Genomic DNA, 14,741 nt, shown 5'->3' with positions numbered 1-14,741 from the left:
TTGTTGCTGGCAATTCCAAGGCTGTCCCTCCCCTCATTCGCCAGCTCCTCTACTCCTCATGTCATCCTTCTCCTCATTTTGGTGTCTCCAATGAATAGCTTGGGGGTCTTGTTTTTGGAGGGGGGAAGCATAAGTATGGCAACACCTTAATGTGCTGTCATTTTTCGTGCTTTTGCCACCCAAAAACAAGACCTGCAAATCCCCTGCTTAAGCTTGAATGAGCCTCTTGATTTTGGGCGTGTTAAGCCATTTTTAACCATCATACCCCCAAAATCAAGAGGCTCATTCAAGCTTAAGCAAGTCCAGTAAATGAAATCAATCAGATTAGGAATTGGCAAACTCAATTTGGGAATGGTCAGAAATACTTTGCCTTTGAATAATGCCTTGGATCATGGGATGGGGTCCCATGAACTTGCTGCCTGTGATGACGAATGGTTCTGCCCTCGACTAAAGGTGATGTGTGTAGTAGTAAAAGGATAGCCCTCATGGAATCTCTAAGGGGTCTTGATTTTGGCCATGATTTGCACATTCTAGCACTTGAGCCATACATCAATTTCCAACACTTGAGGCATATAGTGGCTTTGCCCACACAACGTTTCTAGCTGCAATCCAAGCATCAAGCAATCTCATATTATGTATCCAGAGACATCATGAGGGGTAGAGCCTCTTTTTGGCAGTCTCACTAGCAATATGTATTGAAAAAAAAATGTATTCAATTATTATATTCTTCCTTGCTATATGAATGCTCTTAATGCATCCAAATTGTAGAACTACTTCAATACTACTTCTTAGTTATATTGTATAATAACCTCCATATGTATGCCTGTGAGACAACAAAAAGAGACTTGGCAACCCAAAAATGATAGCGCATTGATGCGCTGCCATTTTTGGGCTACCAGGCCTCTTTTTTAATGTCTCCTGAACATAAGAACAAGCACTTGTGTTCATTACCTTTCTTTCCAATGGGGGTCTTGATTTTGGGGGTGTATGCCAAAAATTGATAAACAACATTATTTGATGCATATATCTTTATTAAATCAATAAAATAGGCATGAAAACATCTAAATTGGCTCTTGCCATTTGATTTGATGTGCCCATTTTAATTTGTAATTCCAAAGATACGGGGTCTTACTTTTAGGGCTTGAATGCCTGAAATAGGCAGCGCGTCAATGCGCTGCCTATTTCATACATTTAGGCCTCAAAAGTAGGACCCCATGTAGGACGAAATGAGGTCCTACTTTTGAGGCCTAAATGCATGAAATAGGTAGCACATTGACAAGCTACCTAGTTTAGGAATTCAGGCCCTAAAAGTAGGACCCCGTATCTTTGGACTTATAAATCCCAATGGGATCATGTCCTATATCAAATCGAATGGCAAGAGCCAATTTAGATGGTTTTCATGCCTATTTTCTCCATCAATCAAAACTTTATGCATAAATATATACATCAAGATATGCATCAATATATGCATCAATATATACTTATGTATGTATGTATATATATATATATATATATACATACATACATACATACATACATACATGTGTGTGTGTATACACACAAACACACACACACACACACACACACACACACATATATATACACATATAGATATATATGTATGTATCTACATACATATATACATACTTACATACATACAGCAAAATGGGGGTCTTGATTTTGGGGGGGGGTATGCCAAAAATTGATAAACAACATTATTTGATGAATATAGTTTTAGTTGATGGAGAAAATGGACATGAAAACCATCTAAATTGGATATTGCCATTCGATTTGATATATGATATGACCCCACTCGGATATACAAGTCCAAAGATACAGGGTGCTACTTTTAGGGTCTGAATGCCTAAAATAGGCCGCGCGTTAACACGCTGCCTATTTCATGCATTTAGGCCTCAAAAGTAGGACCCCATTGGCAACACAATGGGGTCCTACTTTTGAGGCCTAAATTCATGAAATAGGCAGCGTGTTAATGCGCTGCCTATTTCAGGCATTCAGGCCCTAAAAGTAGGCCCCCGTATCTTTGGACTTACAAATCTAAATGGGGTCATGCATATATCAAATCAAACGACAAGAGCCAATTTAGATGATTTTCATGTCCATTTTCTCCATATATCAAAATTGTATGCATCAATATATACATTAATATATACATCAATATATACATATATGCATATATATATATATATATATATATATATATATATGTATGTATGTATGTATGTATGTATGTATGTATGTACATGCATATATATACATACATACATACATACAAACATCAAAAGTAAGACCCCATTGGTTTCCCATGTCATGCATTTTGTTGTCTCATGAGCATAAGAATAAGCACTTGTGTTCTTTACCTTTCTTTGCAATGGGGGTCTTGATTTTGGGGGGGTATGCCAAAAATTGATCAATAATATTATTTGATGAATATAGTTTTAGTTGATGGAGAAAATGGACATGAAAATCATCTAAACTGGCTCTTGCCATTTGATTTGATATATGACATGACCCCATTTGGATTTGTAAGTCCAAAGATACAGGGTCCTACTTTTAGGGCCTGAATGCCTGAAATAGGCAGCGCGTTAACGCGCTCCCTATTTCATGCATTTAGGCCTCAAAAGTAGGACCCCATTGGCAACACAATGGGGTCCTACTTTTGAGGCCTAAATGCATGAAATAGGGAGCGCGTTAACGCGCTGCCTATTTCAGGCATTCAGGCCCTAAAAGTAGGACCCCGTATCTTTGGACTTACAAATCCAAATGGGGTCATGTCATATATCAAATCAAACGGCAAGAGCCAGTTTAGATGATTTTCATGTCCATTTTCTCCATATATCAAAATTGTATGCATCGATATATACATATATGCATCAACATATACATACATATATATATATATATATATGTGTGTGTGTATGTATGTATGTACATGCATATATATACATACATACATACATACAAACATCAAAAGTAAGACCCCATTGGTTTCCCATGTCATGCATTTTGTTGTCTCATGAGCATAAGAACAAGCACTTGTGTTCTTTACCTTTCTTTGCAATGGGGGTCTTGATTTTGGGGGGGTATGCCAAAAATTGATCAACAAAATTATTTAATGAATATAGTTTTAGTTGATGGAGAAAATGGACATGCAAACCATCTAAATTGGATCTTGCCGCGTTTGATTTGATATATGACATGACCCCATTTGGATATGCAAGTCCAAAGATACGAGGTACTACTTTTAGGGCCTGAAAACCTGAAATAGACAGCGCGTTAATGCGCTGTCTATTTCAGGCATTCAGGCCCTAAAAGTAGTACCCCGTATCTTTGGACTTGCATATCCAAATGGGGTCATGTCATATATCAAATCAAACGAAAAGAGCCAATTTAGATGGTTTTTATGTCCATTTTCTCCATATATCAAAATTGTATGCATCAATATATACATCAATATATACATATATGCATCAACATATACATATACATATACATACATACATATATATATATATATATACATACACACACACACACACACACACACACACACACACACACACACACACATATACACATATAGATATATATGTATGTATATACATACATATGTACATAATTACATACATACAGCAAAATTAAGACCCCATTGGTTGCCTATTTCATGCATTTTGTTGTCTCATGAGCATAAGAACAAGCACTTGTGTTCCTTACCTTTCTTTGGAATGGGGGTCTTGATTTTGGGGGAGGTATGCCAAAAATTGATAAACACCATTATTTGATGAATATAGTTTTAGTTGATGGAGAAAATGGACATGAAAACCATCTAAATTGGATCTTGCCATTCGATTTGATATTTGACATGACCCCATTCGGATATGCAAGTCCAAATATGCGGGGTGCCACTTTTAGGGCCTAAATGCCTAAAATAGGCAGCACGTTAACGCGCTCCCTATTTCATGCATTTAGGCCTCAAAAGTAGGACCCCATTGTGTTGCCAATGGGGTCCTACTTTTGAGGCCTAAATGCATGAAATAGGCAGCGCGTTAACGCGCTGCCTATTTCAAGCATTCAGGCCCTAAAAGTAGGACCCCGTATCTTTGGGCTTACAAATCCAAATGGGGTCATGTCATATATCAAATCAAACGGCAAGAGCCAGTTTAGATTATTTTCATGTCCATTTTCTCCATATATCAAAATTGTATGCATCAATATATACATATATGCATCAACATATACATACATACATACATATATATATATATATATATGTATGTATGTATGTATGTACATGCATATATATACATACATACATACATACAAACATCAAAAGTAAGACCCCATTGGTTTCCCATGTCATGCATTTTGTTGTCTCATGAGCAAAAGAACAAGCACTTGTGTTCTTTACCTTTCTTTCCAATGGGGGTCTTGATTTTCGGGGGGTATACCAAAAATTGATCAACAACATTATTTGATGAATATAGTTTTGGTTGATGGAGAAAATGGACATGAAAACCATCTAAATTGGATCTTGCCGTTCGATTTGATATATGAGATTACCCCATTTGGATATGCAAGTCCAAAGATATGGGGTACTACTTTTAGGGCCTGAATGCCTAAAATAGGCAGTGCGTTAATGCGCTGTCTATTTCATGCATTTAGGCCTCAAAACTAGGACCCCATTGTGTTGCCAATGGGGTCCTACTTTTGAGGCCTAAATGCATGATATAGGCAGCGTGTTAACGCGCTGCCTATTTTAGGCATTCAGGCCCTAAAAGTAGAACCCCATATCTTTGGACTTACAAATCCAAATAGGATCATGTCATATATCAAATCGAATGACAAGAACCAATTTAGATGGTTTTCATGTCCATTTTCTCCATATATCAAAATTGTATGCATTAATATATACATATATGCATCAACATATACATATACACATATATATACATACATACATACATACATACATACACACACACACATACATACATACATACATACATACATACATACATACATACATATATATATATATATACACACACACATATATATATATGTATGCATGTATGTATGTACATACATATATACATACATACATACAAACATCAAAAGTAAGACCCCATTGGTTTCCTATGTCATGCATTTTGTTGTTTCATGAGCATAAGAACAAGCACTTGTGTTCCTTACCTTTCTTTGCAATGGGGGTCTTGATTTTGGTGGGGTATGCCAAAAATTGATCAACAACATTATTTGATGCCTTGTGTATTCAGTTTCAAAATAATATGACTTTTATGGATTTTCTTGATTGCACATACTCTCATTATATTAAAGAGATTAAACATTAGGTATGATAAAATTGTGTGACATAATGACATGGGGAATGGTACTAGTGTCATTCTCCCTATGTTGGATTATACGTAAGAGGTACTATTAACATTTTATATGACCTCATATGGAGAATGGCACTAGTGCCATTCTCTCTTTGTGGTTATGTAGAAATGGTAATACTGTTATGTTCCTTTCTTGAATCTATGTTAGTTGAAAGCATTACAGAGATTAAAAATTGTATAGTATTAACTATGCTACCAAAGTTTGGATTTGGGCGCTTTCTACAAATCTATTGGACCAAAGCAATACAATATCTATGCTTTCAGATCATGCATTGTACATTTCTTTTGGGACATGGGGGGAGCCACTAGTAGTATTCTCTCCTCCCAATGAGGATATAGAGAAAGGCACTAGTGGCATTCTCCATAACCTTATATGTAAAATGGCACTAGCACCACCCCAAGAGAAGAATGGCACAAGTGCCATTCTCTCTATGAGTTCAAAGAGAGGTTGCACTATTTGCATTCTCAATTGACCTTTAGAGAGATTGGCACCAGTGCCATTCCCCAAAAAGACAATGGAATCAGTGAACGGAGATGGATAATGTTCGTACTTTATTTTTGTTTATTAGTTTCATATAATTTTGTGCTTCGACATTGGTGAATACACTCTAAAGAATCAAAATATTTCTATATTCCTCAACTTCCATAGGGACCAATGATGCATAGAAGGATATGGAGACATCAAATGTAGAGGACAACATACCACCCAAAATGGGGACTATCAATCACGTGATGGATAATGGAGGTATAGAAGAAAACATACTCCCAAAAATGGAGAAAATTGCAAGGAATATCATGAATCCTATACTTTTAGAAGAGAATATGGATGAACGTACTGTCTCAACATTGGGGACAAGACTAGATAATCTTATTGTTGTTGCAAACATGTATGAAAACATAGCACCTGACAATTTGGATGAGTCAGAAGCTAGCAACTTCAAGGAGAATTTGGATCGATATCCACATACAATTTCTTTGGATATGCCACGATTAACAATCATATTAGACTTGAATGGCCTGTTATTAAGTCACTGCCTATTCAAGTCTATTATGCATGGCAAAAATAGTTATATGGTTGTTCGGCCTGGGTGTATAGAATTTTTTAAAATCTTGCTACAAAGATTTAATGTAGGTATCTGGTCAACTGCAATGGAGTATAACGTACTTGATATGGTAGGAAGGCTGCAAAATTATGCAAATGTGAGCCTCCCTTTCTTTGTTACATGGTCTCAGCAAGGATGCTACACTTATAGTAAGACGAGGATAAATAGGCCTGACAAGGTTGGTGTTGAGGCAATGTTCAAACCCTTAGCAAAAATCTCAAAGGCATTTGGATGTGATGCTAGAAGGACAATCCTTGTTGATGACTCCCCATACAAGGCTTGCATTAGCCCTCCATCAAATTGCATATTTCCTTCAACGTTTGATGTACAAGACAAGGATGACAATATTCTACTGAGAGAGTTGATGTAGTACTTACTACAACTCGATGAAACTAAAGATGTGCGTAGCATGATTGAGACAAATCGGTATGGACAATTACCTGTGATGGAGGGGCATAAGGATTTCAACCTTGTCCAGAAAGTAATTGATGAATGGAGGGAGGAAAATCATGCATGGTCAAGAATGGAATATAAAACAAGAAATCTTCCTCTTGCAGATCAACTAAGAGAGAGGGATATAGGTGGTAATACAAAACCAAAGGGTGTACACCCTAGGGCAACCCATGGTGGTGATGGCCAGGTGCCTAAACTCAATGCATCCCAAATAAGACTTTTAAGGAATGCTTCACAACTCTCTAGCATGAATGCTATGCAAGTTTCTCAATTGGCTATAGACCTAGGGTACAAAGGTCACTATATCAAGAAATACATTGCTAAGGGCTACATAAACCGACTACAAAATGCATATTTTTAATGAAGGTACATATGTCAAACTGTTTTTTGATTTTATCTCAAGTCTATATAACTATTGTTGTAGCTAATTAAATTTGTCTTTTGTGATGTAGATAGATATACGTTCAAATCAAGCTTGAGTAGGTACATACCAGAACGAGATCCATTTGGACCACCAAAGTTACCTGTCCCTATCAACGAAGTGTTTTGGATAAAAAATGTGGCTTTCGAGGTGCATGAGTCAACCATTACAGGTGCTGGCTTGCGCTTGTTTGTGCATGACTCCATCAAGAGAGGGACTACTATTCTCCATTATGGAGGTGACATGTTGGAAGGAATTATGTAGAGTTCATCCAAGGCTAAAGAAGTACTCTATCCAAGAGGACCCTACTATCCCTATGAAGGATATGGTGCATATTGTTGGTGATGTTCAATAAGGCAATGTGGCAGGATTTATTAATAGCAATAGAAATACCAATGTAAAGCCAAACGTTTGTTATGTGTTTCCCCTAATGTTCCACCTTGGTATGACCCCATGATGAAAATAGATATTGCAGAATATGGTCACATTTGTATTGAATCCATAGATGATATACATGTAGGAGAGCAGCTATTTGCAGACTATGAGTTTTGAATAACAACATTGTATTTCTTTATACAATCATTACTTATGGGAATTACTACTTTCTTGCCAGCTATGTAAATTGGTGCGTAATTTTTGTGTGTGAATAATATGCAAACATGTTCATAACTACATTCATAATGTATTTTGAAGGAGTGTCTCTCGTGCCATTCTTTCTGTGCCATTCTCTTTGGGGATAGAAATTGAGAGTTTCTTTGGAATCATGATTTATTTCAGGGATTTCAATGGTGCATCAACAAGTTGTTATGTTTTCATCCTAAAGTGTACTTTTTTACTTTGCAATGAGTAATCAACATGACATGTAAAGTTATCCTTTTACAATAATGCTAGTCAGTCTAAACGTTGAAAGTGCACAATAAATGATTGTCATTGCCACTTAAATTACATCAAATGCTTGTCATTGCCCATTGATTTTCCATCAATTACATTTCTTGCATTCATTCTCCTCAACTATATATCTTGATTTTCCATCAACTACATATCTTACTAAGTTAAAGAGCCTGTGTGTTTTCATTGCAATACTCATGGTTATTAATTACACTCTACATTTTTTAAACGGTGTTTTGGAGATTTTCAAATGAAAATGCTCACAACAAAAGCGAGTCTCAATATCAATGGAAATTCCAGAGACTCGCTATTATGAAGGTGTTTTTGAACATCACTATGGCTCATGAGATGAATCTAACTCAAATGGGTTTTAAAGTTTATTATTTTGTTGATGATAACGTAGTTTAGACACTGATATTCTATTTATTATTTGAGAAAGTAGTTGATATTTCACACTTCATGAATGGCTATCTAGTCTATTTTCACATATTTCTCCTGTTTTTTCATTGAGGGGAGCTACAATTTCTTCCAAAACTGCTATTCTGGGAATTGTGTTTTTCTCAAATTATCTAATACGGTCTTAAATATGCAAGCCAGGAAAATGCAGCTCAAGCCGGAGTTGCACAATGTGCAGAGAGAAAATATGAGCATCAATGACTACCACATGAAGGTAAAGAAAATTGCAGATGCACTTGCTTCCATTGGGTCGCCATTAGAAGATGATGATTTAGTTTTTGTGACCTTGAATGGTCTAGGAAAGGATTATGCACAGTTCTAGATATCCATTGCCATCCGTGAAAAATTTCCTGACTTTGAGGAGTTGTTTGCTCTTCTAATTTCTGAAGAGCAGAGAAATGGTGGTGCATCTTCTTCAGGAGGAACTTCAAAAGAAACTGTCTTCTACTCAAATGCTGGAAGAGGTAGAGGCAGAGGTAGAGCAGGCCGATTTGGAGGCCATGGTAGAAATTAGAATATGCAGCAAACTCAAGAAAACCAGTCCTATGGAGGAGGACATGGTAACTCTAGAGGCAGGGGGAGCCAAAGAGGTCGTGGTGGATGGCAGAGAGGCCAAAATGCAAACAGCAATGTTGAATGCTACTACTGTGGTAAAATGAGTCATATGGCTAAAGACTGCTACAAAAAGTAGAATGACATTATGAATGGAAAATTGCAGTAAGGCAATTATGCATCTTCTAGTAGATAGGGTGATGATAGAAATGAGCATCTATTTATGGTGCAGCACATGACCAATTCTGTAACAAGTGCAGAAGAAAGAAATGATGTGTGGTATGTTGACTCAGGTGCATCAAACCACATGACAGGTCATGCAGAATGGATGCAGGATGCAAGGAAAATGGATAGAGTAGGATTTGTGGAGACTGGTGATGATACTGCACATCCTATTGTGCAGATTGGTAAAATTCCTTTGTCTATGCAAGATGGGAAAAAGAAATACCTATCTGATGTATTTCATGTCTTGAATATCACCAAGAACCTGGTTTCTGTTGGTCAAATGGTTGAACAGGGCTTGTAGGTCAGATTTAATCCTCATGGATGCTTTGTTGAGGATATGAAAAATAACGGTCGCTTGATAGCAAAAGGAAAGAAGAAGGGCAGGATGTTTACGTTGGATGTGGACATGCCTAAATTGAGTGTAGCAATGTTTGCACATGGGACTGGTATAGTTGCCGATATTGATATCTGGCATAAATGCATTGGTCATGTTAATGTACAGTGACTTAAATCAATGCAGGCCCAAAACATTGTTGCAGGATTGCATAAATTCAAGGTTGCAGAAATGCATAAGGTATGTGAAGCCTGTCAATATGGAAAACAGGCAAGGAAACCATTTCCTAGACATGTTCAAGAGAGTAAGAAGCCATTGGAATTAATCCACTTTGATGTGTGGACTACTAAAGCTACATCTATTGGAGGCTATCATTATTTTGTCACTTTTATTGATGACTACAGCAGAAAAGTTTGGGTGCATTTTATGAAAAAGAAAAGTGAAGTGTTTGGGCATTTCAAAGATTTTAAAGCTATGGTTGAAAAAGAAACAGGCTTGCAAATAAAATGCCTAAGGTCAGATGGAGGGGGAGAGTACCTCTCAAATGAGTTTACAAGGTTCCTGCAGGATCATGGCATAAAGTAGCAATATTCATGCAGTCATACCCCACAGCAAAATGGACTTGCAGAAAGGAAAAATAGGCATATTGGAGAGGTATCTCAGGCCATGCTAAATAAAAAAGACCTACCAGATTATTATTGGGCTGAAGCAATTGCTACAGAAGTTTACATAATGAACAAGACTCCCACTGCACCAATACATCGCATGACGCCAAAGGAGATGTATACTGGTAGGAAACTAGATATTTCTCATTTGAAAATTTTTGGTTGCATTGCCTATGTTCATGTGCCAGATGAGTTGAGGTCCAAGTTGGATCCAAAAGCTGAGAAGTGCATCTTTATTGGTTATTCTCTACAACAAAAAAGGTATAGATGCTATAACCCTTCTACTCATAAGTTACAGTGAGCAGAGATGTTGTTTTTGATGAGATGAGCAGTTGGTATAAACCAATAAATGTGATTGATGATGTAGATGCACAAAATGGTAATGTTGCACAGAATTCACAACAGCAATCACAAAATATTAGTGGACCTATAGTGTCCTCTAGCAATGGTTCACATAACTTTGCCGTGGACAGGCAGATTGAGATCAGGAGAATCTCCTCAAAGCAATGCAAATAGTGGTATGCAAGTATCATGAAAAGGAAAGAGAAGGTAGATCAGCCTATGTTTGATGTGAATGCAGGTCACTCTTATGTGGATGGTGAATCCAGTGGCTCAGAATAGAGCATTGATGATGAGTTGGGTATTCCTTCTATTGTTACACGTGGAGTAAGGAAGACCAGGGATGTTTTGAGAGCACCTGGAAGTGAGCCTATTTTGCGCAGGTCTACTAGAGCTAGGCATCCTATGGATAGGCTGAAATATGATGGATTTATAGCCATTCACTATGCCTATATGGTCAAAGTGATACAGGAACTAAAACCCACTTCTTTTGAGCAAGCCATGGGAAAAGAAAAATGAGAGAAAACCATGGATGAAGAAATGGATGCCTTGGAAACAAATGCTACATGGGAATTGGTGCCTTTGCCTAAAGACAAGAATGCAATTGGCTGTAAGTGGGTTTATAAGGTGAAGCACAATGCAGATGGTTCTGTGAACAAATACAAGGCAAGATTAGTTGTCAAGGGGTATGCACAGACATATGGCATTGATTATGAAGAAACATTCAGTCCGGTTGCAAGGATGGCAACTGTAAGAGCAGTCATTGCTATGGTTGCATCAAAGGGATGGTCTTTACATTAGATGGATGTAAAGAATGCCTTCTTGCATGGTGATTTGCAAGAAGAGGTCTTTATGGAGCAGCCACCAGGTTATGTTCATGCTATTCATCTTGAGTTTGTTTGCAAGTTGAAGAAAGCCTTGTATGGCTTGAAGCAAGCACCTAGAGCATGGTCTGACAAGACAGGATAGTATCTTGTCACTATTGGCTTTCAGATTTCCAAGGCAGATTTCTCACTTTATGTGAGAAAAACAGAGAAAGGTATTATGCTGCTTGTCATTTATGTTGATGATTTGATCATCACAGGCGATAGTGATGAAGATATCCTTCATGTGAAAATGCTATTGAAGCAGAAGTTTGAGATGAAGGATTTGGGAGAGCTGTGTTATTTCTTGGGCATGTAGGTGATTAGATCACCAAGTGGGATACGACTCTTACAGAGGCAGTATGGATTGAACATGCTGTCTAAATATGGGATGACAGGATATAAGCCTATTTCAGTTCCTTTGGAGCAGAATGTGAAGCTGAGCGTAGATGCAGGTGAGCTTCTGGAAGACCCTACTATGTACAGGCACATAATAGGAAGTTTGATTTATATGACTATTACCAGGCCAGATTTGAGCTATGCTATTGGATTGGTAAGTCAGTTTATGCAGGCTCCAAGGAAACTGCATTTGTATGTGGCTAGATGCATGCTCAGGTATGTGAAGCCCACATTGCAATATGGACTATTTTATGAGACTGGGGTTCAGATACAGTTGCATGGATACACTGATGCTTATTGGGCTAGTAGTATTTCTAATAGATGATCTACCAATCAGTGGATATGTGTTCTCTTTTGGGAGTGCTCCAGTCACTTGGAGTAGCAAGAAACAGCCTAAAATTTCCTTGTCGAGCACAGAGGCTGAGTACGAGGGTGCAGTAATGGCTACATGTGAGGTAGCTTGATTGCATAAGCTACTTTATGATATGCATCAATCTACAGATGGGCCAGTTGTCATTTATTGTGACAACATGAGCAGTATACACTTGGCAAATAACCCAGTCTATCATGCTAGAACAAAGCACATTGAGGTACATTATCACTACGTGCAGGAGAAGGTTCTACTAGGTCTTATTGATCTAGTTTATGTCAGCACAGAGGATTAGGTAGCCGACATATTCACAAAGGCATTGGGCACAGAGAAGCTGCACAAGTTCAGAGACCTGCTTGGTGGGCAGGAATTGGGATTGAGCTTGAGGGGGAGTGTTGAGATATCGAGCTCCACTCGTGATATGCCAGGGTGACCGTTGTGCATTTATGTCACCAACTTGTTAGCTACAAATGCGGTTGGTACATCACCCATGAATAATAGCTGGATGACAGCTATCCTTATGTACTCTAGTTTGTGGCTCAGTTAGTATGCCAACTTAGTTAGCTGAGTTTGGTTTGAGGCCCACATATAGGGTTCTTCTATTTCTTTGTACTAGGAGTTCTTTTCGCTTTCACAACTAAGAAGAGGAAAATTGTTTTCAGCCTCCACCTTTGTGTGTATCCACCCATTGTGTATGTGAGAAAGCTGCAAGTGAGACTCCTTCCTTCTCTCCCACTATCTTCACATATGTTATATGTTTATGCTTGCTTGCATCTGTGTGTTGATATGGATAAATTTGACCAAAGTGAAAAGGCATAAATATGAGTGTGTGTTTGTATGTGTGGCAATAGTATAATAAAATATGGTGCGCATAGGGCCCAGGGTTGAGGTGGCAGGGCATGACCATCTGCCACCCTTCCACGTAAGAGGACCCGTAAGGTGTGATGTACATAATCCATGGTAGTAATATTATAAAATGTAAGGTGGCATGGCTCCTCCATGTTCCACCCCTCCACCTAGGCTGCATTTAGTGAGATATGGCCCAAAATCCATGGGAGAAGTAATATAAAATAGGTAGAGATGGATATTATATTGGATTATTCCCTCCATGTAGGATAGGCCCATGTGGGGGAGGTATAGAAGGTCCAAGAATGCAAGTTAAATAATGGAGAAATGGTAGGATGAGGTAGCAAGATTCCTTGTGCCGATCCTCCACTTGTCCTCCTAGAGGTTTGAACGTATTATAAAATTGTGAAGAGACCAAGGGAGTATCATAGACTTGAGATATGGGGCTTGATTTATGTGGAAAAATGAGGCAAAGGGTTATCGCACACAATTGAGGGTGCGTAATTGCCTAGCCCACATGGGAGACTTTTCCACACACACCATGCATGTGGGAGGATGTATTTATTGGGAGAGACCCCCTCTCTTGGCTATAAAAGAAGGGGTCTATTCTTTGATGAGACACGCTCATTCTTGTAAAGCCACCTAGCTAGTACTTTGATTTCCTCCTTCCCTTCCTTTCAAATAAAGCATGGTCCTCTTCCCTTGATGTCTCCATCTTTACATTCCTCCTCCCATCATGTACATGCTTCTCTCCCTCCTCTCCCTTTCCCCTTGTGTCATAGTCTCCCTCTTCATTCCCTCCCCTTCTAATCCCATTTTCCCTCCCATGATAACGTTTTGCCCTCACATTCTCCTTTCCTCTATGGCCCTTGAGCGTCGCCATGCTTAGTGTCTAGCCTCTTGTCCTGATTTCTTTTCTGGCTAACAGAATCTGCATGCATCGCAGACAGATCGTGATGATTTTTTGGGCTCCTGCGTCTTCTGGTCGCGGACATTTTTTCTGGGTTTTTGCAAAACTGTAACAGATCCTGCGCCCCCCCTCTCTCTTCTCTTTCTCTTTCTCTTTTCCTTCTCCTCTCCTCTCTTTTTATTAAAGAGTGGGATTTGAACCCAAACCTCCCCCTTCACAAAAGGGAGACTTATCATTGGACCAACAAGTAGGAAGTGATGAAAAAGTAATGATTTTTGCTTATATATTGAAATCTCAGGAACTGTAACTGTCTAACCATGGGGAGTTGACTCTTGCTGTAAAAAGCAAAAGTATTTCATTTATGTGCTCTATTCACATCTCCTACTAGATCGCCGATTTGGAACTTTTCCAAGTTCACTTCACAGATGCATGCCACACGAGGAGGGTGGATATTTATGTCACTTCTCGATGAGATTAAGGATTTGGTGCCTGGTCCTCTGCTC

Source organism: Dipteris shenzhenensis, chromosome 8 (genome assembly GCF_047967505.1).
Source record: "Dipteris shenzhenensis isolate YYH24624 ecotype China chromosome 8, Dip_SZ_1.0, whole genome shotgun sequence".
Taxonomy (NCBI): domain Eukaryota; kingdom Viridiplantae; phylum Streptophyta; class Polypodiopsida; order Gleicheniales; family Dipteridaceae; genus Dipteris; species Dipteris shenzhenensis.
This window is presented reverse-complemented; position numbering follows the sequence as displayed.